General features: G+C 43.5%; 1 protein-coding gene across 3 annotated transcripts in view; it reads right to left on the bottom strand.

Annotated features, from left to right (window-relative positions):
• rabgap1 (RAB GTPase activating protein 1) overlaps positions 1 to 22,383 on the bottom strand; it is a 153,642-nt gene extending 131,259 nt beyond the window's left edge. Inside the window, exon 1 of one of the 3 annotated variants that reach the window (XM_031802598.1) lies at positions 22,233 to 22,383. The gene's annotated coding sequence lies outside the window, so the exon portion shown is untranslated. The remainder of the gene's footprint in view (positions 1 to 22,232) is intronic. The other 2 variants (XM_020458036.2, XM_031802597.1) reach the window with 2 other exon arrangements.
• Between the last annotated feature and the right edge of the window lie 1,982 nt (positions 22,384 to 24,365).

Below are 24,365 nucleotides of genomic sequence, written 5' to 3'. Positions count from 1 at the left end.
GACTAGGCTATGTGACTGTAATGTAGTTTAACCAATACAAATCTTCACTTTACTGAGCAGTAGGAAATGATTTACCCAAATAATGTTCAAAACCGGGCTCATTTACAGTCAAATTTTCGAAGAAGAAAAAAAAAAACTGTCAGTTTCTCTTCCCAGCTCCCCAGTGAACTGAACCACCATTTTGATTCCTCGGAGTCAAGGAGCTAGCAACACTTACAGGAAGAGAACAGAGGGAAACAGAGCAGAGAAAGAGAAGGGAGGTGACAATGTGTGTAACAGGAAGACAAGTGCAACACAAGGTTTTGGCAGAGGATCAAGAACCGTACAGGAGGCTATTTTTGGAACCTTCCCCTTCCCAACAATGGAGTCCTAAGAGGAACAGACATGGGAGCAGTTCACACAATGGCTCGATGCTTTACAGTATGTCAATAACACACACTTCAAGAGTGATTACTCACGCAACCAGGACGAACAAATACCATGATTTGGGCGATTTTTACATCATTTAATCCATAGAATATTATTTTGGAGGAAGGATTGTTGACATATATTTGACATTTGTATCAAAGTATAAGAAATAAGAAATCATCAATAAAAGTTAGCATATTTATTACATTGAGGCCATTACACTGGCCTCCTTAAAGACTACATTATGTTTAATCTGTAGGTGCTACAAAGCAAAAATGGGTGTTATATGAAGCTTTACTGCTTGCTCTGTTAATAAAAAAATACATTCATTAAATGAATATTGGCAAAAATACACACTAATATTGAAAATACACCATTTTTAATTTGGCTACTTTTTCAATATATTGTTGAACATAATATACTCTAGGGGCATATCAAAGATCCATAGTGGGATCTCAGCTTGTTTTAAAATTATGGCAATTTTTCCCAGAGATATTGGTATATATTAGGCAAAGTAACCAATCACAGCCCTCCCTACTTTACTTGCATCATTGCACATCCTGAAAATCACCAGCAGAGGTCGACCATTTGGAATCCATTTTCACATTCACTCTGTTGGTAATTCTTACAAATTGGATCATGCATCTAAAAGTAGCAGAGATCCCACTCTGGAACTTTGATATGCCCATATAGTAAATGGTGGTCCTATAAAATCCGCACTGCGGAGAACGCAAACGGAATCCAGACATTAAAACAAGAGGTAAACACTATATTTTAAAGTACTGAACTTATTAGAACATCCTTTAACTTCTCTATCGAGGCAAGATGGCGTAGCAGTCGGACGTTTTGTCGTGTCACTTGTATATATCGTATATCGTTTTTTAAAACATTTTTCTTCGCATATCTTTTAAAACATTTTGCTAAACCTCAACTTCTAAATACTCTCCTGCAACCCGCCTCACCCAATGTAGCTATTTTTTCTAAAGTACTTATATTTACTTCGGATCCGGATCCCCTCAACTGAAGCTAGACAGCTAACTACCAGGTATCAGTCAGCAAACCATTGCTAGCGGTCTTCAGCTAACCTTTAGCTCGGAAAGCTCTCTCCAGTTCGAACAACGCGACTCTAACCAGAGCATAACGGACCTATATATATATATATATTATATATATATATATATATATATATATTTTTTTTTTGGCCCCGGATTCCCACCGTAAACGGAACATTTTCAGCTGGATCTTCACAACTAGCTAACTAGCTAACCGCAACCCCGGATGATTACTCCTGGCTAGCGTTTCCACCCACTTAGCTTGAAGCTAGCCCGGCCAGAGCTCCTGTGCTACCACCAGAGCATACTCCTGGGCTACAATATCCGGACCCACGACCGGTCTATCGATGTCACCGCATGAAGAGGCATAAACAGACTCACCCCATCGCGACGCCCCCCAAAGGCTAACTTTCTAGCCCTTGCTATCTCCTTGCTTGCTAATTCGGCCTGCTAACTGCTAGCTTGTTTAGCCCCGGTCCACTAACTGCTACCTTGTTTAGCCCCGGCCTACTAACTGTTAGCTTGTTAGCACAGGCCTGCTAACCATCTGAATCGCCGCGTCCCAAACACTCACTGGACCCATATTTACTTTCAATCTCTTTTCGATTTTTAATTTATTTATACCTTCCGGTAACCTGCGATTTTAAATTTTTAGAACACACTCAAGAACTTCCAGAAGCTAACCAGCTAACTAGCTACAAGCTATTTAGTCATTGTTAGCCACTGCTAGCGGCTTTTACCTTACCTTCTGCACAGCCAGTCAGTTTTTTTTACCTGGATAATACTCGCCAGTCCAGCTTCCCTGCCCCATCCATCGCTGCCCCCTGGACACTGATCACTTGGCTACATAGATGATGCATGCTGGACTGTCCATTAATCACGGTACTCCATTCTGCTTGTTTATGTTTAATCTGTCGGCCCCAGCCGCACTCAGGCTCTGTGTGTAGTTAATCCGACCCTCCCTGCCTAGTCAACGCCATTTTACCTGCTGTTGTTGTGCTAGCTGATTAGCTGTTGTTGTCTCACCTACTGTTTTAGCTACTGTTTTAGCTAGCTCTCCCAATTCAACACCTGTGATTACTGTATGCTTCGCTGTATGTCTCTCTCAAATGTCAATATGCCTTGTATACTGTTGTTCAGGTTAGTTACCATTGTTTTAGTTTACAATGGAGCCCCACTCTTCATACCCCTGATACCTCCTTTGTCCCACCTCCCACACATGCGGTGACCTCACCCATTACAACCAGCATGTCCAGAGATACAACCTCTCTCATCATCACCCAGTGCCTGGGCTTACCTCCGCTGTATCCGCACCCCACCATACCCCTGTCTGCGCATTATACCCTGAATATATTCTACCATGCCCAGAAATCTGCTCCTTTTATTCTCTGTCCCCAACGCTCTAGGCGACCAGTTTTGATAGCCTTTAGCCGCACCCTCATTCTACTCCTCCTCTGTTCCGCGGGTGATGTGGAGGTAAACCCAGGCCCTGCATGTCCCCAGGCACCCTCATTTGTTGACTTCTGTGATCGAAAAAGCCTTGGTTTCATGCATGTCAACATCAGAAGCCTCCTCCCTAAGTTTGTTTTACTCACTGCTTTAGCACACTCTGCTAACCCTGATGTCCTTGCCGTGTCTGAATCCTGGCTCAGGAAGGCCACCAAAAATTCTGAGATTTCCATACCCAACTATAACATTTTCCGTCAAGATAGAACTGCCAAAGGGGGAGGAGTTGCAGTTTACTGCAGAGGTAGCCTGCAAAGTAATGTCATACTTTCCAGGTCCATACCCAAACAGTTCGAACTACTAATTTTGAGAATTACTCTCTCCAGAAATAAGTCTCTCACTGTTGCCGCCTGCTACCGACCCCCCTCAGCTCCCAACTGTTAGGTGACCTAAACTGGGATATGCTTAACACCTCGGCAGTCCTACAATCTAAGCTAGATGCCCTCAAACTCACACAAATCATCAAGGAACCCACCAGGTACAACCTTAAATCTGTAAACAAGGGCACCCTCATAGACGTCATCCTGACCAACTGGCCCTCCAAATACACCTCCGCTGTCTTCAACCAGGATCTCAGCGATCACTGCCTCATTGCCTGTATCCGCTACGGAGCCGCAGTCAAACGACCACCCCTCATCACTGTCAAACGCTCCCTAAAACACTTCTGTGAGCAGGCCTTTCTAATCGACCTGGCCCGGGTATCCTGGAAGGACATTGACCTCATCCCGTCAGTTGAGGATGCCTGGTCATTCTTTAAAAGTAACTTCCTCACCATTTTAGATAAGCATGCTCCATTCAAAAAATGCAGAACTAAGAACAGATACAGCCCTTGGTTCACTCCAGACCTGACTGCCCTCGACCAGCACAAAAATATCCTGTGGCGGACTGCAATAGCATCGAATAGTCCCCGCGATATGCAACTGTTCGTGGAAGTCAGGAACCAATACACGCAGTCAGTCAGGAAAGCTAAGGCCAGCTTCTTCAGGCAGAAGTTTGCATCCTGTAGCTCCAACTCCAAAAAGTTCTGGGACACTGTGAAGTCCATGGAGAACAAGAGCACCTCCTCCCAGCTCCCCACTGCACTGAGGCTAGGTAACACGGTCACCACCGATAAATCCATGATTATCGAAAACTTCAACAAGCATTTCTCAACAGCTGGCCATGCCTTCCGCCTGGCTACTCCAACCTCGGCCAACAGCTCCGCCCCCCCCCCCCCCCCCGCAGCTACTCGCCCAAGCCTCTCCAGGTTCTCCTTTACCCAAATCCAGATAGCAGATGTTCTGAAAGAGCTGCAAAACCTGGACCCGTACAAATCAGCTGGGCTTGACAATCTGGACCCTCTATTTCTGAAACTATCTGCCACCATTGTCGCAACACCTATTACCAGCCTGTTCAACCTCTCTTTCATATCGTCTGAGATCCCCAAGGATTGGAAAGCTGCCGCAGTCATCCCCCTCTTCAAAGGGGGAGACACCCTGGACCCAAACTGTTACAGACCTATATCCATCCTGCCCTGCCTATCTAAGGTCTTCGAAAGCCAAGTCAACAAACAGGTCACTGACCATCTCGAATCCCACCGTACCTTCTCCGCTGTGCAATCTGGTTTCCGAGCCGGTCACGGGTGCACCTCAGCCACGCTCAAGGTACTAAACGATATCATAACCGCCATCGATAAGACAGTACTGTGCAGCCGTCTTCATCGACCTTGCCAAGGCTTTCGACCCTGTCAACCACCATATTCTTATCGGCAGACTCAGTAGCCTCGGTTTTTCGGATGACTGCCTTGCCTGGTTCACCAATTACTTTGCAGACAGAGTTCAGTGTGTCAAATCGGAGGGCATGCTGTCCAGTCCTCTGGCAGTCTCTATGGGGGTGCCACAGGGTTCAATCCTCGGGCCGACTCTTTTCTCTGTATATATCAATGATGTTGCTCTTCCCTGATCCACCTCTACGCAGACGACACCATTCTATATACTTCCGGCCCGTCCTTGGACACTGTGCTATCTAACCTCCAAACGAGCTTCAATGCCATACAACACTCCTTCCGTGGCCTCCAACTGCTCTTAAACTCTAGTAAAACCAAATGCATGCTTTTCAACCGTTCGATGCCTGCACCCGCACGCCTGACCAGCATCACCACCCTGGATGGTTCCGACCTTGAATATGTGGACATCTATAAGTACCTAGGTGTCTGGCTAGACTGTAAACTCTCCTTCCAGACTCATATCAAACATCTCCAATCGAAAATCAAATCAAGAATCGGCTTTCTATTCCGCAACAAAGCCTCCTTCACTCACGCCGCCAAACTTACCCTAGTATCCTACCGATCCTCGACTTCGGCGATGTCATCTACAAAATTGCTTCCAATACTCTACTCAGCAAACTGGATGCAGTTTATCACAGTGCCATCCGTTTTGTCACTAAAGCACCTTATACCACCCACCACTGCGACTTGTATGCTCTAGTCGGCTGGCCCTCGCTACATATTCGGCGCCAGACCCACTGGCTCCAGGTCATCTACAAGTCCATGCTAGGTAAAGCTCCGCCTTATCTCAGTTCACTGGTCACGATGGCAACACCCATCCGTAGCACGCGCTCCAGCAGGTGTATCTCACTGATCATCCCTAAAGCCAACACCTCATTTCGCTGCCTTTCGTTCCAGTTCTCTGCTGCCTGTGACTGGAACAAATTGCAAAAATCGCTGAAGTTGGAGACTTTTATCTCCCTCACCAACCTCAAACATCTGCTATCTGAGCAGCTAACCGATCGCTGCAGCTGTACATAGTCTATCGGTAAATAGCCCACCCATTTTTACCTGCCTCATCCCCATACTGTTTTTATTTATTTACTTTTCTGCTCTTTTGCACACCAATATCTCTACCTGTACATGGCCATCTGATCATTTATCACTCCAGTGTTATTAATCTGCAAAATTGTGATTATTCGCCTACCTCCTCATGCCTTTTGCACACAATGTATATAGACTCCCCTTTTTTTTCTACTGTGTTATTGACTTGTTAATTGTTTACTCCATGTGTAACTCTGTTGTCTGTTCACACTGCTATGCTTTATCTTGGCCAGGTCGCAGTTGCAAATGAGAACTTGTTCTCAACTAGCCTACCTGGTTAAATAAAGGTGAAAAAAAAAAAAAAAACAGCACATGAACGCTAGAACTTTGTGTAGCCGTTAGCGATGAAGCTAATGTAATGACAACTGCCTTCTGGGAAAAGGGATTCCCCCCCCCAAAAAAAAACTGCCTATGACTGCCCTTTCAGAATGATATCATGATATATTCACATCAATCCAGTGGCCATTTATTTTGAAAACTGCAATCTTCGAATTTTTTAGGCTCTCTCAAAATCACACTTTTTATTTTATAGAAAAATACAACAAAATTGCAGGGTCTTAAATTCCCAATAATGCTTAAACCACATCAGGAGACCAATGTTAGAAATACCCTTTACGTTTCAGGGAAAGCCTTTCCATCTGCCATAATGTATACACTGGATTCTTGACAGTTCACTATAAAACATATACTGCTAGACACATACTAAGTTCAATACATTTAGTTGATTCCCTACTAAGTTCAATACATTTAGTTGATTTCCTACTAAGTTCAATACATTTAGTTGATTCCCTACTGAGTTCAATACATTTAGTTGATTCCCTACTAAGTTCAATACATTTAGTTGATTCCCTACTGAGTTCAATACATTTAGTTGATTCCCTACTAAGTTCAATACATTTAGTTGATTCCCTACTAAGTTCAATACATTTAGTTGATTCCCTACTAAGTTCAATACATTTAGTTGATTCCCTACTAAGTTCAATACATTTAGTTGATTCCCTACTGAGTTCAATACATTTAGTTGATTTCCTACTGAGTTCAATACATTTAGTTGATTCCCTACTAAGTTCAATACATTTAGTTGATTCCCTACTGAGTTCAATACATTTAGTTGATTTCCTACTAAGTTCAATACATTTAGTTGATTCCCTACTAAGTTCAATACATTTAGTTGATTTCCTACTAAGTTCAATACATTTAGTTGATTCCCTACTGAGTTCAATACATTTAGTTGATTTCCTACTGAGTTCAATACATTTAGTTGATTCCCTACTAAGTTCAATACATTTAGTTGATTCCCTACTGAGTTCAATACATTTAGTTGATTTCCTACTAAGTTCAATACATTTAGTTGATTCCCTACTAAGTTCAATACATTTAGTTGATTTCCTACTGAGTTCAATACATTTAGTTGATTCCCTACTAAGTTCAATACATTTAGTTGATTCCCTACTAAGTTCAATACATTTAGTTGATTCCCTACTAAGTTCAATACATTTAGTTGATTCCCTACTGAGTTCAATACATTTAGTTGATTTCCTACTGAGTTCAATACATTTAGTTGATTCCCTACTAAGTTCAATACATTTAGTTGATTCCCTACTAAGTTCAATACATTTAGTTGATTCCCTACTGAGTTCAATACATTTAGTTGATTTCCTACTGAGTTCAATACATTTAGTTGATTCCCTACTAAGTTCAATACATTTAGTTGATTTCCTACTGAGTTCAATACATTTAGTTGATTTCCTACTAAGTTCAATACATTTAGTTGATTCCCTACTAAGTTCAATACATTTAGTTGATTCCCTACTAAGTTCAATAAATTTAGTTGATTCCCTACTAAGTTCAATACATTTAGTTGATTCCCTACTGAGTTCAATACATTTAGTTGATTTCCTACTGAGTTCAATACATTTAGTTGATTCCCTACTGAGTTCAATACATTTAGTTGATTTCCTACTGAGTTCAATACATTTAGTTGATTCCCTACTAAGTTCAATACATTTAGTTGATTCCCTACTGAGTTCAATACATTTAGTTGATTTCCTACTGAGTTCAATACATTTAGTTGATTTCCTACTAAGTTCAATACATTTAGTTGATTCCCTACTAAGTTCAATACATTTAGTTGATTCCCTACTAAGTTCAATAGATTTAGTTGATTTCCTACTGAGTTCAATACATTTAGTTGATTTCCTACTAAGTTCAATACATTTAGTTGATTCCCTACTAAGTTCAATACATTTAGTTGATTTCCTACTGAGTTCAATACATTTTTGAGTATTGTTGAATTCTGATTTAATGTCTGGATTCCTTGATTCCGTCCATATCGCGGATTCTATAGGGCTCTATAGGACCACACAGCATATGGTGCGATTCCAGGTTTACACTGGATCTTTCCCTTTCAACACGATTTGATGCGGATCTAGATACAGTGCCTTCAGAAATAATTTACACCCCTTGACTTTTTCCACATTTTGTTGTGTTACAAAGTCGGATTCAAATGGATTTAATCGTCTTTTTGTTTGTCAACAATCTACACAAAATACTGTCAACAAATAAATGAAAAATAAAACAAATATATCTTGATTAGATAAGTATTCAAACTCAATACGTTAGAATTGCCTTAGGCTGCATTACAGCTGTGAGTCTTTCTGGGAAAGTCTCTAAGAGTTTTCTACACCTGGATTGTGCAACATTTGCCCATTATTCTTTTCAAAATCTGTCAAATTGGTTGATGATCATTGCTAGACAACCATTTTCAGGTCTTGCATAGATGTTCAAGCAGATTTAAGTTAAAACTGTAACTCCGCCACTCAGGAACACAGTCATCTTGGTAAGCAACTCCAGTGTAGATTTGACCATGATTTAAGTTATTGACCTGCTGAAAGGTGAATTCATCTCCCCGTGTCTGGTGGAAAGCAGACTGAACCAGGTTTTCCTCTACGATTGTACCTGTGCTTAGCTCCATTCCATTTATTTTTTATCCTGAAAATCTCCCTAGTCCTTAATGACCACAAGCATACCCATAACATGATGCAGCCACTAATATGCTTGAAAATATGGAGTGGTACTCAGTAATGTGCTGTATTGGATTTGCCCCAAACATTACACTTTGTATTCAGGACAAAAAGTGAATTGCTTTGCCACAATTTTTGCAGTATTACTTTAGTGGCTTGTTGCAAACAGGGGCCATGTTTTGGAATATTTGTATTCTATACAGGCTTCCTTCTTTTCACTCTGTCAATAAGGTTAGTATTGTGGAATAACTACAATGTTGTTGATCCATCCTCAGTTGTCTCCTACTCACAGCCATTAAACCCTGTAACTGTTTTAAAGTCACCATTGGCCTCATGATGAATTCTCTGAGCAGTTTCCTTCTCCAGCTACTGAGTTAGGAAGGACGCCCGTATCTTCGTCGTGACTGGTTGTATTGATACACCATCCAAAGTGTAATTAATAACTTCACCATGATCAAATGGATATTCGATGTCCCCCCCCCCCCCTCCTCTTAGCGAGGCATTGGAAATTATCCCTGGTCTTTGTGGTTGAATCTGTGTTTGAAATTCCCTGCTTGACTGAGGGACTTGAATGGACCACATACAATGTGCAATAATTGAGTTTAACAGATAATTGTATGTGTGGGGTATAGAGATGAGGTAGTCATTAAAAAATAATGTTAAACACTATTATAGCACACAGAGTGAGTCCATGCAACTGATTGTGACTTGTTAAGCACATTTTTACTCCTGAACTTCTTTTGGCTTGCCATAACAAAGGGGTTAATATACTTATTGACTTTCAGCTTTTCATTTTTTATCCATTTGTAAACATTATTCCACTTTGACATAATGGGGAGGGGATCTCAATTTGACCCATTATAAAGTCAGGCTGTAACACAACAAAATGTGGAAAAAGTCAAGGGGTGTGAATACTTCCTGAAGGCACTGGGCTCCAATACGATACCGGAAAGATACATTTTAGTTTGAAACTATTGCGATTCAGTTGGATTGAGAAATCTACCGGATCCATATGCATTGGGTGCATATAACCCATTAGGGTGTCCCCCCCCACTGGGAATGACAGAAATAAGACTTGGATTATGGTAATGCATCTTAGCAGACCATGAAACTCATGCAATGAAGCAGCTAATGAAACATTGTTTTGAAACATTTGAAAATGCATTTAGAGGGGAAAACACCATTCTAAACAGCGCACCTGATAGCGGTTCCATATGTGACAGAGATTAAATCTCCAAAAACTAGGATGGGGTTGATCATTTGACTAGGATTGTGCCTTTGGCTTCTGGACAAGGAAATAAAGTTGATATGAAAACCAATAGAACAGGCGAGAAATGGGACCAATAGGGAAGTAAATGGAAAATACATTTACATAAATTGTCCTAATTTCTCCTGTCGATACAGAACTAAATGGAATCGCTCAAAACACTTCACCAGAAAGCATGACTTAAACCACAGAGGAATCGAGGATCATTATCTTCTTCAATTTGGGCAGCGCGGGTGGCAATGGGCCTAATTGATTATTGTGTTGCGGCTGTCACCGAAAGCATCTCAATTACGTGTGAAGATAATGTGTCTTGAGTATAGTTTAAAGTGTTGAGACAAGAAGAAGGGGAGGGGTGTGTGGTGAAGATATAGGCGAGCCTCTCTCCAGAACGTCTCAACGGTCTCCCGCAAAATGCTTGCACATTGCATTGTCTCATTGTGTGAATTGTTGGCCATTTTTATTTTTGTTCCCCATTACATATGTCGTCAGGTTTTCATCAAGGACCCCTCTGTACTTTGCTACGTTCATCTTACCCTCATACCCTCATCTTACCCTCGTACCCTCATCTTACCCTATGGATGCACAATATATCGGTGAACATATTGGAATGTCTAGTTTAACGCCCCGATGTTTCCAAACCGATGTCAAAGCTGACGTGAATACCTAATATAATTAGGTACATGACGTAATGATGCCACGTAAAATGTAGCACTACACGTGCAACACAGCATTCCTAACCTAGCACACAACGTCTGCTGTGTGGCTCGAGCAGTCAACAAGTCGAGCAGCCATTTGACAGAGTAAGAACATTTCAGAGACAACTCGAAGGTGAAATCCATTAAAGCCAAGATAATGGAATTCATTGCCCATGACAATCAACCGTTCTCTGTCGTGAGTGATGTTGGCTTTTGCCGACTGGTCGGGCACCGGTACACGCTACCAAGTGCGCTATTTTTCAGATGTTGCCCTACAGGAGTTACACGGTAATATCGTCACTGCTATTAGCTTCACGGCTGACATTTGGACCAGCGATATCATGCGGAGTCTGACAGCACAGTGGGTCTTCGAGGATTTCGTACTGAGGAAAGTTGTTTTGCTGCTCATGAATGTGCTGGTTGTCATACCGCTGCTGGCATTTGAGAACATGTTTGAAACATGAACACACTATCAAGCTCAATTCAAACAACTGACTCAAGAAAAAAGCTCATCAACTGTGCCTGCAGCAGACGTGATACCCTCTGTCATGGACTGAAACGCTTGTGCCTGCAGCAGACGTGATACCCTCTGTCATGGACTGAAACGCTTGTGCCTGCAGCAGACGTGATACCCTCTGTCATGGACTAAAACGCTTGTGCCTGCAGCAGACGTGATACCCTCTGTCATGGACTGAAACGCTTGTGCCTGCAGTAGACGTGATACCCTCTGTCATGGACTGAAACGCTTGTGCCTGCAGCAGACGTGATACCCTCTGTCATGGACTGAAACGCTTGTGCCTGCAGCAGACGTGATCCTCTGTCATGGACTGAAACGCTTGTGCCTGCAGCAGACGTGATACCCTCTGTCATGGACTGAAACGCTTGTGCCTGCAGCAGACGTGATCCTCTGTCATGGACTGAAACGCTTGTGCCTGCAGCAGACGTGATACCCTCTGTCATGGACTGAAACGCTTGTGCCTGCAGCAGACGTGATACCCTCTGTCATGGACTGAAACGCTTGTGCCTGCAGTAGACGTGATCCTCTGTCATGGACTGAAACGCTTGTGCCTGCAGCAGACGTGATCCTCTGTCATGGACTGAAACGCTTGTGCCTGCAGCAGACGTGATCCTCTGTCATGGAATTGAAACGCTTGTGCCTGCAGCAGACGTGATACCCTCTGTCATGGACTGAAACGTTTGTGCCTGCAGCAGACGTGATACCCTCTGTCATGGACTGAAACGCTTGTGCCTGCAGCAGACGTGATCCTCTGTCATGGACTGAAACGCTTGTGCCTGCAGCAGACGTGATACCCTCTGTCATGGACTGAAACGCTTGTGCCTGCAGCAGATGTGATACCCTCTGTCATGGACCTAAACGCTTGTGCCTGCAGCAGACGTGATCCTCTGTCATGGACTGAAACGCTTGTGCCTGCAGCAGACGTGATACCCTCTGTCATGGAACTGAAATGCTTGTGCCTGCAGCAGACGTGATACCCTCTGTCATGGACTGAAACGCTTGTGCCTGCAGCAGATGTGATACCCTCTGTCATGGACCTAAACGCTTGTGCCTGCAGCAGACGTGACCCTCTGTCATGGACTGAAACGCTTGTGCCTGCAGCAGACGTGATACCCTCTGTCATGGAACTGAAATGCTTGTGCCTGCAGCAGACGTGATACCCTCTGTCATGGACTGAAACGCTTGTGCCTGCAGCAGACGTGATACCCTCTGTCATGGACTGAAACGCTTGTGCCTGCAGCAGACGTGATCCTCTGTCATGCATGTTTCAGTGTTACTCGCCTTGAAGAAAGCATAGAAGCAATTTAGCTCGTCTGGTAGGCTTGTGTCACTGGGAAGCTTGCAGCTGTGCTTCCTTTGTAGTCCGTCTGTAATAGTTTTGCAAGCCCTGCCACATCCGACGAGCATTGAGCCGGTGTAGTACGATTCGATCTTAGTCCTGTATTGACACTTTGCCTTTTTAATGGTTCGTCGGAAGGCATAGCGGGATTTCTTATAAGCATCAAGGTTAGAGTCACGCTCCTTGAAAGAGGAAACTCTACCCTATAGCTCAGTGTGGACGTTGCCTGTAATTCATGGCTTCTGGTTGGGGTATGTACATACCGATGCACTTATTGATGAAGCCAGTGACTGATGTGGTGTACTCCTCAATGCCATCGGAAGAAACACGGAACATGTTCCAGCAAAACAGTCCTGTAGCTTAGCATCTGCTTCATCTGACCACTATTTTATTGACCGAGTCACTGGTGCTTCCGGGACTGGTGCACTTCACAAAATAGATGGCGACATGAGGGAGGAAAATTATGTGGATATATTGAAGCAAAATCAAGACATAAGTCAGGAAGTTAAAGCTTGGTCTCAAATGAGCGGCATTGCCTTCACGTGCACAATGAACAGTGAGATGTGTGCATCATTATTTTCAAGTCACACAGACACACAACACAGATGCACACAGGCAGAACTTCAAAACACACACATGGGATGGTTAGACAGTCACATGCATGAACGTACAATCAGACACGGAATACACTGGCTGAAACCGAAAACAACGTGCACTGACTCACTCACAAGATGCTATTTCCAGAGGCGACATGTCATTCAGGTGCAGGTGGTGCACTGCCCTACCTGTTTTGAGACCCACATTTATTTTTTTACATGTTATTTTGGTATTAATACGTGTCACATATCACTTTGCAAACAACGTAAACATTGGTAATTATTTTTTAACATTGGGGTAATAAACTCATCTGTCAGATCAACTCCCATCTCCCTCACTAGCTTTAAGCACCATCTGTCAGAGCAGCTCCCATCTCCCTCACTAGCTTTAAGCACCATCTGTCAGAGCAACTCCCATCTCCCTCACTAGCTTTAAGCACCATCAGTCAGAGCAGCTCCCATCTCCCTCACTAGCTTTAAGCACCATCTGTCAGATCAACTCCCATCTCCCTCACTAGCTTTAAGCACCATCTGTCAGAGCAGCTCCCATCTCCCACACTAGCTTTAAGCACCATCTGTCAGAGCAACTCCCATCTCCCTCACTAGCTTTAAGCACCATCAGTCAGAGCAGCTCCCATCTCCCTCACTAGCTTTAAGCACCATCTGTCAGATCAACTCCCATCTCCCTCACTAGCTTTAAGCACCATCTGTCAGAGCAGCTCCCATCTCCCACACTAGCTTTAAGCACCATCTGTCAGATCAACTCCCATCTCCCTCACTAGCTTTAAGCACCATCTGTCAGAGCAGCTCCCATCTCCCACACTAGCTTTAAGCACCATCTGTCAGAGCAACTCCCATCTCCCTCACTAGCTTTAAGCACCATCAGTCAGAGCAGCTCCCATCTCCCTCACTAGCTTTAAGCACCATCTGTCAGATCAACTCCCATCTCCCTCACTAGCTTTAAGCACCATCTGTCAGAGCAGCTCCCATCTCCCACACTAGCTTTAAGCACCATCTGTCAGATCAACTCCCATCTCCCTCACTAGCTTTAAGCACCATCTGTCAGATCAGCTCCCATCTCCCTCACTAGCTTTAAGCACCATCTGTCAGAGCAGCTCCCATCTCCCTCACTAGCTTTAAACACCATCTGTCAGAGCAGCTCCCATCTCCCTCACTAGCTTTATAAGCATCATCTGTCAGAGCAGCTCCCATCTCCCTCACTAGCTTTAATCTCTCTCTCTCTCTCTCTCTCTCTCTCTCTCTCTCTCTCTCTCTCTCTCTCTCTCTCTCTCTCTCTCTCTCTCTCTCTCTCTCTCTCTCTCTCTCTCTCTCTCTCTCTCTCTCTCTCTCTCTCTCTCTCTCTCTCTCTCTCTCTCTCTCTCTCTCTCTCTCTCTCTCTCTCTCTCTCTCTCTCTCTCTCTGTAGCTCCCTCCGTCCGTCTCCGTAGCTCCCTCTGTCTGTGTAGCTCCCTCTGTCTGTGTAGCTCCCTCTGTCTGTGTAGCTCCCTCTGTCTGTGTAGCTCCCTCTGTCTGTGTAGCTCCCTCTGTCTGTGTAGCTCCCTCTGTCTGTGTAGCTCCCTCTGTCTGTGTAGCTCCCCCTCTCCCTCTGTCTGTGTAGCTCCCTCTCTTGTTACCTCTCTCTCCTTACCCCTCTCTCACTCACTGCCTCGGGACATTACAGCTAAATGGAGACCAGAACAACAAACTGGACAAACAAGAAAGACTGAAATACAAGCTGCTGATGTTTCCCCCCTCCCTCCCTTTCTCTCTAACACATGTATAGGAAGAAAGCAAATGGGGGTAATGCTAAGTCTGCTGAGCTAACACTATGACTGCTGAGCTAACACTATGACTGCTGAGCCAACGCTATGACTGCTGAGCCAACGCTATGACTGCTGAGCCAACGCTATGACTGCTGAGCCAACGCTATGACTGCTGAGCCAACGCTATGACTGCTGAGCCAACGCTGACTGCTGAGCCAACGCTATGACTGCTGAGCCAACGCTATGACTGCTGAGCCAACGCTATGACTGCTGAGCCAACGCTGACTGCTGAGCCAACGCTATGACTGCTGAGCCAACGCTATGACTGCTGAGCCAACGCTATGACTGCTGAGCCAACGCTATGACTGCTGAGCCAACGCTATGACTGCTGAGCCAACGCTATGACTGCTGAGCCAACGCTATGACTGCTGAGCCAACGCTATGACTGCTGAGCCAACGCTATGACTGCTGAGCCAACGCTATGACTGCTGAGCCAACGCTATGACTGCTGAGCCAACGCTATGACTGCTGAGCCAACGCTATGACTGCTGAGCCATCTTCTGTCCTGCCTAGCTAGCTGTCATGTCAGCTAGGTGTCGCCATGACAACACCACCTATTTATCCCTTCAGAGGGACCATCTTGACATTTCGAGATGTTCCACATCTTGACAAAAATGCGGTACGGTTAATGTAGCCGATCTTCTACAGTTGGCTGGGCTGTTAATAAAGCCTCTCATACAAATGGTCATCAGTCAGACTACGAGAGGAGTTTGGCAGTTGTATCGAGTAAACCCTAGCCTGACGAGGTTGGTTACTTGGGTGCGGCTCGTTACTCAGCTGCCACAGCCTTTCAGTGGTGGTCAGCTATGTCTTCAGTCCTGGCACTGCAGGGGGACTCTTAAAGCCTTCGATCACACCGATTGTGTCATTACGCAAAATAGTACGCAGCATCATCTGGATATAGGTGCAACAAAAGTTCAACATGCTATCATTTCTGTCGAGCCGTCTACGCACACGGTCTGACGCATACATTCGATAAATCCAACGTATCCACCACGCAGAACGCACTGCAACTGCAACGCAACAAGGCAAACACAGCGCTCCATCGGAAATGAATGTACTTCTGGTGTACCAAAATGCAATGTCGGTGTGATCGAGGAGTTGACTCTCTTCCCTCTTTCACTCTCACTCCCTCTCCAGCTGAACTGGCTGCTTTAAAGGCCTGCCAGGCCAGCTGAGCTCTCCCTCTTCTCTCAGTGCATCTCATTTCACTTCACAAGGGAGAGGAAGACCGTGAGTGTGAATACTCAGGCTTGCAACACATAGGCTAGCTTCAACCAAATTCGCTGCAGTGATTTAAAAAGGCAGAGACAGGGGGGTGGGGGGGGGGGGGTTTACAGAGTTGAGCTTGGGACAGTCGAATCACGAGTGGCGATGCACAAAAGACGAGAGACAGAGAGAGAGACGGGAAAGGAAAGAGAGAAACGGTGACAGTCACTGAATCACATTGTGCGGTTGATGATAACCATCTTATTCAGAAGAAGGCACTCCGTCACAAGCTTACAGTGGCTCGGGGTGGTTAACGGATATTCGCGAAGAGATCTTACACTGTTTCCTATCATAACCTACTAAAACAGTATTATGTGGAAGATAAACGGTATCCTGCCCTTTTACGCTTCTACGCTGAACAAAATGATAAAAACGCAACATGTGGTGTTTGTCCCATGTTTCATATGAGTAAATAAAAAGACCCCAGAATTGTTCCATAGGCACAAAAAGCTTATTACTCTCACATTTTGATGGAGCACGCAATTGGCATGCTGAGTGCAGGAATGTCCACACGAGCTGTTGCTAGAGAATTGATTGTTTCATTTTCTACCATACACCACCTCCAACGTCGTTGCCCAGTCATGTGAAATCCATAAGGGCCTAATTAATTTATTTCAATTGATTGTTCATTTTCTACCATACACCAACTCCAACGTCGTTGCCCAGTCATGTGAAATCCATAAGGGCCTAATTTATTTATTTAAATTGATTGTTCATTTTCTACCATACACCACCTCCAACGTCGCTGCCCAGTCATGTGAAATCCATAAGGGCCTAATGTATTTATCTCAATTGATTGTTCATTTTCTACCATACACCACCTCCAACGTCGTTGCCCAGTCATGTGAAATCCATAAGGGCCTAATGTATTTATCTCAATTGATTGTTCATTTTCTACCATACACCACCTCCAACGTCGTTGCCCAGTCATGTGAAATCCATAAGGGCCTAATTTATTTATTTCAATTGATTGTTCATTTTCTACCATACACCACCTCCAACGTCGTTGCCCAGTCATGTGAAATCCATAAGGGCCTAATGTATTTATCTCAATTGATTGTTCATTTTCTACCATACACCACCTCCAACGTCGTTGCCCAGTCATGTGAAATCCATAAGGGCCTAATTTATTTATTTAAATTGATTGTTCATTTTCTACCATACACCACCTCCAACGTCGCTGCCCAGTCATGTGAAATCCATAAGGGCCTAATGTATTTATCTCAATTGATTGTTCATTTTCTACCATACACCACCTCCAACGTCGTTGCCCAGTCATGTGAAATCCATAAGGGCCTAATGTATTTATCTCAATTGATTGTTCATTTTCTACCATACACCACCTCCAACGTCGTTGCCCAGTCATGTGAAATCCATAAGGGCCTAATTAATTTATCTCAATTGATTGTTCATTTTCTACCATACACCACCTCCAACGTCGTTGCCCAGTCATGTGAAATCCATAAGGGCCTAATTAATTTATCTCAATTGATTGTTCATTTTCTACCATACACCACCTCCAACGTCGCTGCCCAGTCATGTGAAATCCATAAGGGCCTAATGTATTTATCTCAATTGATTGTTCATTTTCTACCATACACCACCTCCAACGTCGTTGCCAAGTCATGTGAAATCCATAAGGGCCTAATTAATTTATCTCAATTGATTGTTCATTTTCTACCATACACCACCTCCAACGTCGTTGCCCAGTCATGTGAAATCCATAAGGGCCTAATTAATTTATCTCAATTGATTGTTCATTTTCTACCATACACCACCTCCAACGTCGTTGCCCAGTCATGTGAAATCCATAAGGGCCTAATGTATTTATCTCAATTGATTGTTCATTTTCTACCATACACCACCTCCAACGTCGTTGCCCAGTCATGTGAAATCAATAAGGGCCTAATTAATTTATCTCAATTGATTGTTCATTTTCTACCATACACCACCTCCAACGTCGTTGCCCAGTCATGTGAAATCCATAAGGGCCTAATGTATTTCTCAATTGATTGTTCATTTTCTACCATACACCACCTCCAACGTCGTTGCCCAGTCATGTGAAATCCATAAGGGCCTAATGTATTTATCTCAATTGATTGTTCATTTTCTACCATACACCACCTCCAACGTCGTTGCCCAGTCATGTGAAATCCATAAGGGCCTAATGTATTTATCTCAATTGATTGTTCATTTTCTACCGTGCTTAGGGTCGTTGTCCTTTTGGAAGGTGAACCTTCACCCCAGACTGAGGTCCTGATCGATCTGGAGCAAGTTTCAATAAGGATTTGTCTGTACTTTGCTCCATTCATCTTTCCCTCGATCCTGACTAGTATCCCAGTCCCTGCTGCTGAAAAACATCCCCACAGCATGATGCTGCCACCACCATGCTTCACCGTAGGGATGGTGCCAGGTTTCCTCCAGAAGTGACACTTGGCATTCAGGCCAAAAGAGTTCAATCTTGGTTTCATCAGACCAGAGAACCTTGTTTCTCTGAGAGTCTTCAGGTGCCTTTTGGCAAACTCCAAGCGGGCTGTCATGTGCCTTTTACTGAGGAGAGGCTTCCATCTGGCCACTCTACCATAAAGGCCTGATTGGTGGAGTGCTGCAGAGATGATTGTGCGTCAGGAAGTTTCTCCCATCTCCACAGAGAAACTCTGGAGCTCTGTCAGAGTAACCGTCGGGTTCTTGATCTCCTCCGTGACCAAGGCCCCGCTCCCCTGATTGCTCAATTTGGCTGGGCGGCCAGCTTCTGAAGAGTCTTGGTAGTTCCAAATGTTCCATTTAAGAATTATGAAGGCCACTGTGTTCTTGGGGACCTTGGGGTCCACTGGGAAACACTGACCAACACTTTGGTTCTTACTCTGTCACAATAACCCCTTCCTGGCTTTTTTGGAAGGTACCCTTCCCCAGATCTGTGCCTTGACACAATCCTGTCTCGGAGCTCAAAGGACAATTCCTTCAACCTCATGGCTTGGTTTTTGTTCTGACATGCACTTTCAACTGCAGGACCTTATAAAGACAGGTGTGTGCCTTTCCAAATCATGTCCAATCAATTTAATTTACCACAGGTGGACTCCCATCAAGTTGTAGAAACATCTAAAGGTTGATCAGCGGTAACAGGATGCATCTGAGCTCAATTTCGAGTCTCATAGCAAAGGGTCTGAATACTCAAGTAAATAAGGTATTTCCGTTATTTATATTTAATACATTTGCAAACATTTCTTAAAACCTGTTTTCGCTTTGTCATTATGGGGTATTGTCTGTAGATTGATGAAAAGGGGAGGGTACCTAGTTAGTTATACAACTGAATGACTTCAAATGAAATGTGTCTTCCGCATTTAACCCAACAACTCTGAAACAGAGTTAATCGACATCCATGTCTTCAGCGCCCGGGGAGTGAAAGGGTCTGAATACAACGTATGTATATGTGACCGACTCCCTCGATTCGGTTTTATGTAGCAAAAAAAATACACTTTATCTAGTCCTTGGCCTATATTCCAATCGGACTTTAGTGCAGGTCACACACACTATATCAAATTAAATCAAAGTTTATTTGTCACATGCACAGGATACAGAAGGTGTAAACAGTACAGTGAAATGGTTACTTGCATGTGCATAGTAGCAATATCAAAAATAGAAAGTACACAGAAAAATATTTTATAAATATTTTATCATTATTAGATGATGCTTACCCAGACACACTTGTCTAAATTGATGGGTCGTGTGAAAGAAATGCTAAAAGCACCTCCCAGTCACCTCTAGCTAAGTGGTAGATAGTCATAATCACCCCCAGACACACTGGCTAAGTGGATGGGTCATGTAATCATCTAGCGAAGTGGAATATTTTGTTTAGACATGTAGCTAGTTAGTTAGTTATCTAAACAATGAATCACAACCCCAACCCATACTACTAGCAATAAAAACGGATTTTCATAGCTAGCCACCGTGTATGAAATTCTGTAGTATGAGTCAGCAGGGAGCTAAAGCTAACCAACTAGGTTCAATGTTAGCTAGCTAGCTAACAGTAGGCTATAACTAGCAATGCAAATGGCTTTCTGACATACAAAAAAATATTGATGCACAGACCACACAACATTCGCTAGGGTGTGGTGGCAGTAGCAGGAACAGCGGCAGCTGGTAAAGAATGCAAATGACTTCAATGGCTTGCATTGAATGTTAGGTACAAAATGTATTGGAGATTATATGAATCCTATCAATTAAAAAGGGACAATTTGGGTGCAGAGGCTTAATTTCATAGAGATCTAATTATATTTTAACAAAATCATGCTTCAGGAAGGCTAATCTTAACTGTTTCTTACTACAGAAACAATTTCAGAACAATCTGAGATGGTGAGTAACAAAATCCTCTTTAATGTGCTTTTTGAGGTGGAATGACTCATAGGAGACATCCTCCAGAACAACTGACTATTTTGTTTAGTAATAGGTTCGCTCCGAACACCACTTGTGAAAGTTCTCATGGGGCAAGTGCAAGCCTTATCCTGTCTGACTCCTGTCCTGGAGATGGCTGTCAATAGTACACATCCTAGATGCTACTGCCAGGCTGACTGGCTGACATAATGCAACAACAGCAGGGCCTATACCTGGAGTTGCACACCATTGATGGCTACGTGGGGTGAGCTATCTGCACAATGGAAAGCCTGGCACAGAATTCAGAACTGCACACAGTCAACAACAACTCCAACAAACACTGATCATAGATAACTGTAGGCCAGGGAACTTTCCCTTACTGTGAGCACCTGTAGGTTTTTATGCAAATATTTGAATATGGCTCAGGAGGAGGGTGTGACAAATAGTTGTTTTTGTCGACTGCTGCCTGTATTTCAGGTGAGTGAACAAACTTCAACTGGCCTGGGCTCCGTTACCATGACTACCGCTACTCATAATCACCAAGGGAGAAAGGGCTTCTCTATGGAACTCCAATTGGGTCTTTTCTTTGCGTGTCAAAAAAAGGTACACGTTCAAACGGCGTTCCATACTTCTTTCAAACTACAGGCACCAGAGAAATGCGGCACGTGTTAATGCTGAGGACTAATTCATATCCATTTGGCTAAATTCCACAGTCGTCGTTAGTCAGTCTTACCATAGCTAACTGACGTCAAGGCTGTCAGGGTCAACTAGTTGTCCCTGACATGTCATCTAACGTTACGGGTAACATATAGGCTATCCGTGGTCATTTACGTCATGTGTCCTGTAAATCATCAGGGGGCCACTAACTAGCTGGCTAACTAGTCATCTGCCAATACAGATTATAGAATATTACAACTACCGAACCCAGCAACTACTGTTAGCTAGCTAGCGAATTTAGCAGTCCCCGTCATTTGCAAATAACGCCAACGTAAGGTTACGATAGAGCGGTAGTTGTTTCTGCAAACAAATGCATTTCCAGTTGACACACGGTTGAGTACAAGAAACTGTAGCTGGCTGTGACCGGGTAGAGCGAACTAGCTCGCTAATGTTAGATTGCTACTGTAGTTAGATACCGAGAAAAGCAAGCAGCGAAAGCACTACCTCGTTACGTTACACCCGCTAGCCTAGCTAGCTACATAACTCTGCTTTCTCCAGCCAACTTCGTGATGCCCCGAGTTTATGCAGAAATGTGCATTTGCCATTACACTAGTTGGAGGAACACTAGCTAACGTTAGTGTCTAGTTCGGACATAAAACCGTCAGCGAAACCGCTCGGCCTTCAAAGTGATGCACAAACCTTGAACGTTCGGCAGCCCACTGAGCTAATGTTGGCTTAGTTACAGTAGCCAGCTATTTAACAGCACTTCAAAATATCTCCAGGCTAAAAGTGTCCTGTTCAGAGGAGACACTCAGCTTATTTATTTAAACACAGACATGCACATACGTGTCGAATATCTTACCTGTTTCGACAATTGTGTGTTATTCCAAAGACGGTTACCATAACATTGCGCTAGCTAGGAAGCTAGCTACATCTGCAACAGCATTTAGGGCTGTAAACACAACGCAAAAAAACCTACTGCGTTGGCGCATGCGCAGTACAACACACCTCCTTCGCGTGTATCAGGAAAAGCATTCCCTGAGACCTATCTGGTTATTGTCATCCAGACCAGTATTACATTTCAAAGTGTATCTTTGCAAAATAATAAAACAAGGCTATATGAGAAAATTGAGAGACAATGTCGGATAAAAATCGAATGAAGTGTCAAATAAGTGACAGATAAACATATTCTGCATATGATTCAGTCATCAAGTTTCAAGTTTTTATTAGTTGTATGAACGGGATACACCTGGTGTATATATACACCGTCCAACGAAATGCTTACTTGCAGGTTTCTTCTCGACAATGCATCAACAATAAGAAATAATACAACATATAAAATAATACAAACATAAAGTAAATGGTTCAGTAGAATATAATAAATATTTTTGCAGAAGTGTAAAACAGGAAGACAAAATTATAGTCAAATAAAACAACATTGTATTAGTCACATGCTTCGTAAACAACAGTGAAATGCTTACTTATGGGCCCTATCCCAGCAATGCAGAGACGAAGAAAATAGAGAAATAATAGAAAAATGAACCACATAACAATAAAAGTAATAATAGATATGTGTAATGATAACTTGGCTATATACAAGGGGTACCAATACCAAGTCGATGCGCAGGGGTACGAGGTCATTGAGGTAGATATAACTAGGAATAAAGTGACAGATAACAGTAAGTAACAGTAAGTTAACTATTTACATAACTATTTAGTAGTCTTATGGCTTGGGGGTTTAAGCTGTTCAGGGTCCTGTTGGTTCCAGACTTGGTGCATTGGTACCGCTTGCCATGCAGTAGCAGAGAAAACAGTCTATAACTTGGGTGGCTGGAGTCTTTGACCATTTTTAGGGACTTCCTCTGACACCGCCTGATATAGACATCCTGGATGGCAGGGAGTTTGGCCCCAGTGATGTACTAGGCCATAGGCAATACCCTCTGCAGCACCTTGTGGTCGAATGCCAAGCAGTTGCCATACCAACCGGTGATGCAGCCAGTCAAGATGCTCTCAATGGTGCAGCTGTAGAACTTTTTGGAGATCTCAGGGCCCATGCCAAATCTATACAGCCTTCTGAGGGGGAAGAGGCTTTGTCGTGCCTTCTTCACGACTGTGTTGGTGTGTTTGGACCATGATAGAGCCTCAGTGATGTGGGAGGCAAGGAACTTGTAGCACTCAAACCCGCTCCACAATAGCCCCTTCGTTTCCTGTAGTCCACGATCAGCTCCTGTATCTTGCTGACATTGAGGAAGAGGTTGTTGTCCTGTCACTACACTACCATGTCTCTGACCTCCCTATAGACTGTCTCATTGTTGCAGTGGTGAAAAAAGTACACAATTGACATAGTTGAGTAAAGATACCTTAATAGAAAATGACTCAAGTAAAAGTGAAAGTCACCCAGTAAAATACTACTTGAGTAAAAGTCTAAAAGTATTTGGTTTAAAATATACTTTAGTATCAAAAGTAAAAGTATAAATCAAATTCCTTTAATTCAAATTCCTTATATTAAGCAAACCAGACAGCACCATGTCTCCGACATTATTTACAAACAAAGCGTGTGTGTTTAGTGAGTCCTCCAAATCAGAGGCAGTAGGGATGACCAGGGATGTTCTCTGTTTAGTGAGTCCTCCAGATCAGAGGCAGTAGGGATGACCAGGGATGTTCTCTGTTTAGTGTGTCCTCCAGATCAGAGGCAGTAGGGATGACCAGGTATGTTCTCTGTTTAGTGAGTCCTCCAGATCAGAGACAGTAGGGATGACCAGGGATGTTCTCTGTTTAGTGAGTCCTCCAGATCAGAGGCAGTAGGGATGACCAGGGATGTTCTCTGTTTAGTGAGTCCTCCATATCAGAGGCAGCAGATTGATGACCAGGGATGTTCTCTGTTTAGTGAGTCCTCCAGATCAGAGACAGTAGGGATGACCAGGGCTGTTCTCTGTTTAGTGAGTCCTCCATATCTGAGGCAGCAGATTGATGACATGGGATGTTCTCTTGATAA

This window comes from Oncorhynchus kisutch, linkage group LG23 (genome assembly GCF_002021735.2).
Source record: "Oncorhynchus kisutch isolate 150728-3 linkage group LG23, Okis_V2, whole genome shotgun sequence".
Lineage (NCBI taxonomy): Eukaryota > Metazoa > Chordata > Actinopteri > Salmoniformes > Salmonidae > Oncorhynchus > Oncorhynchus kisutch.
Note: the sequence above shows the minus strand (reverse complement) of the source record. Positions and strands in the feature narration are given on the sequence as shown.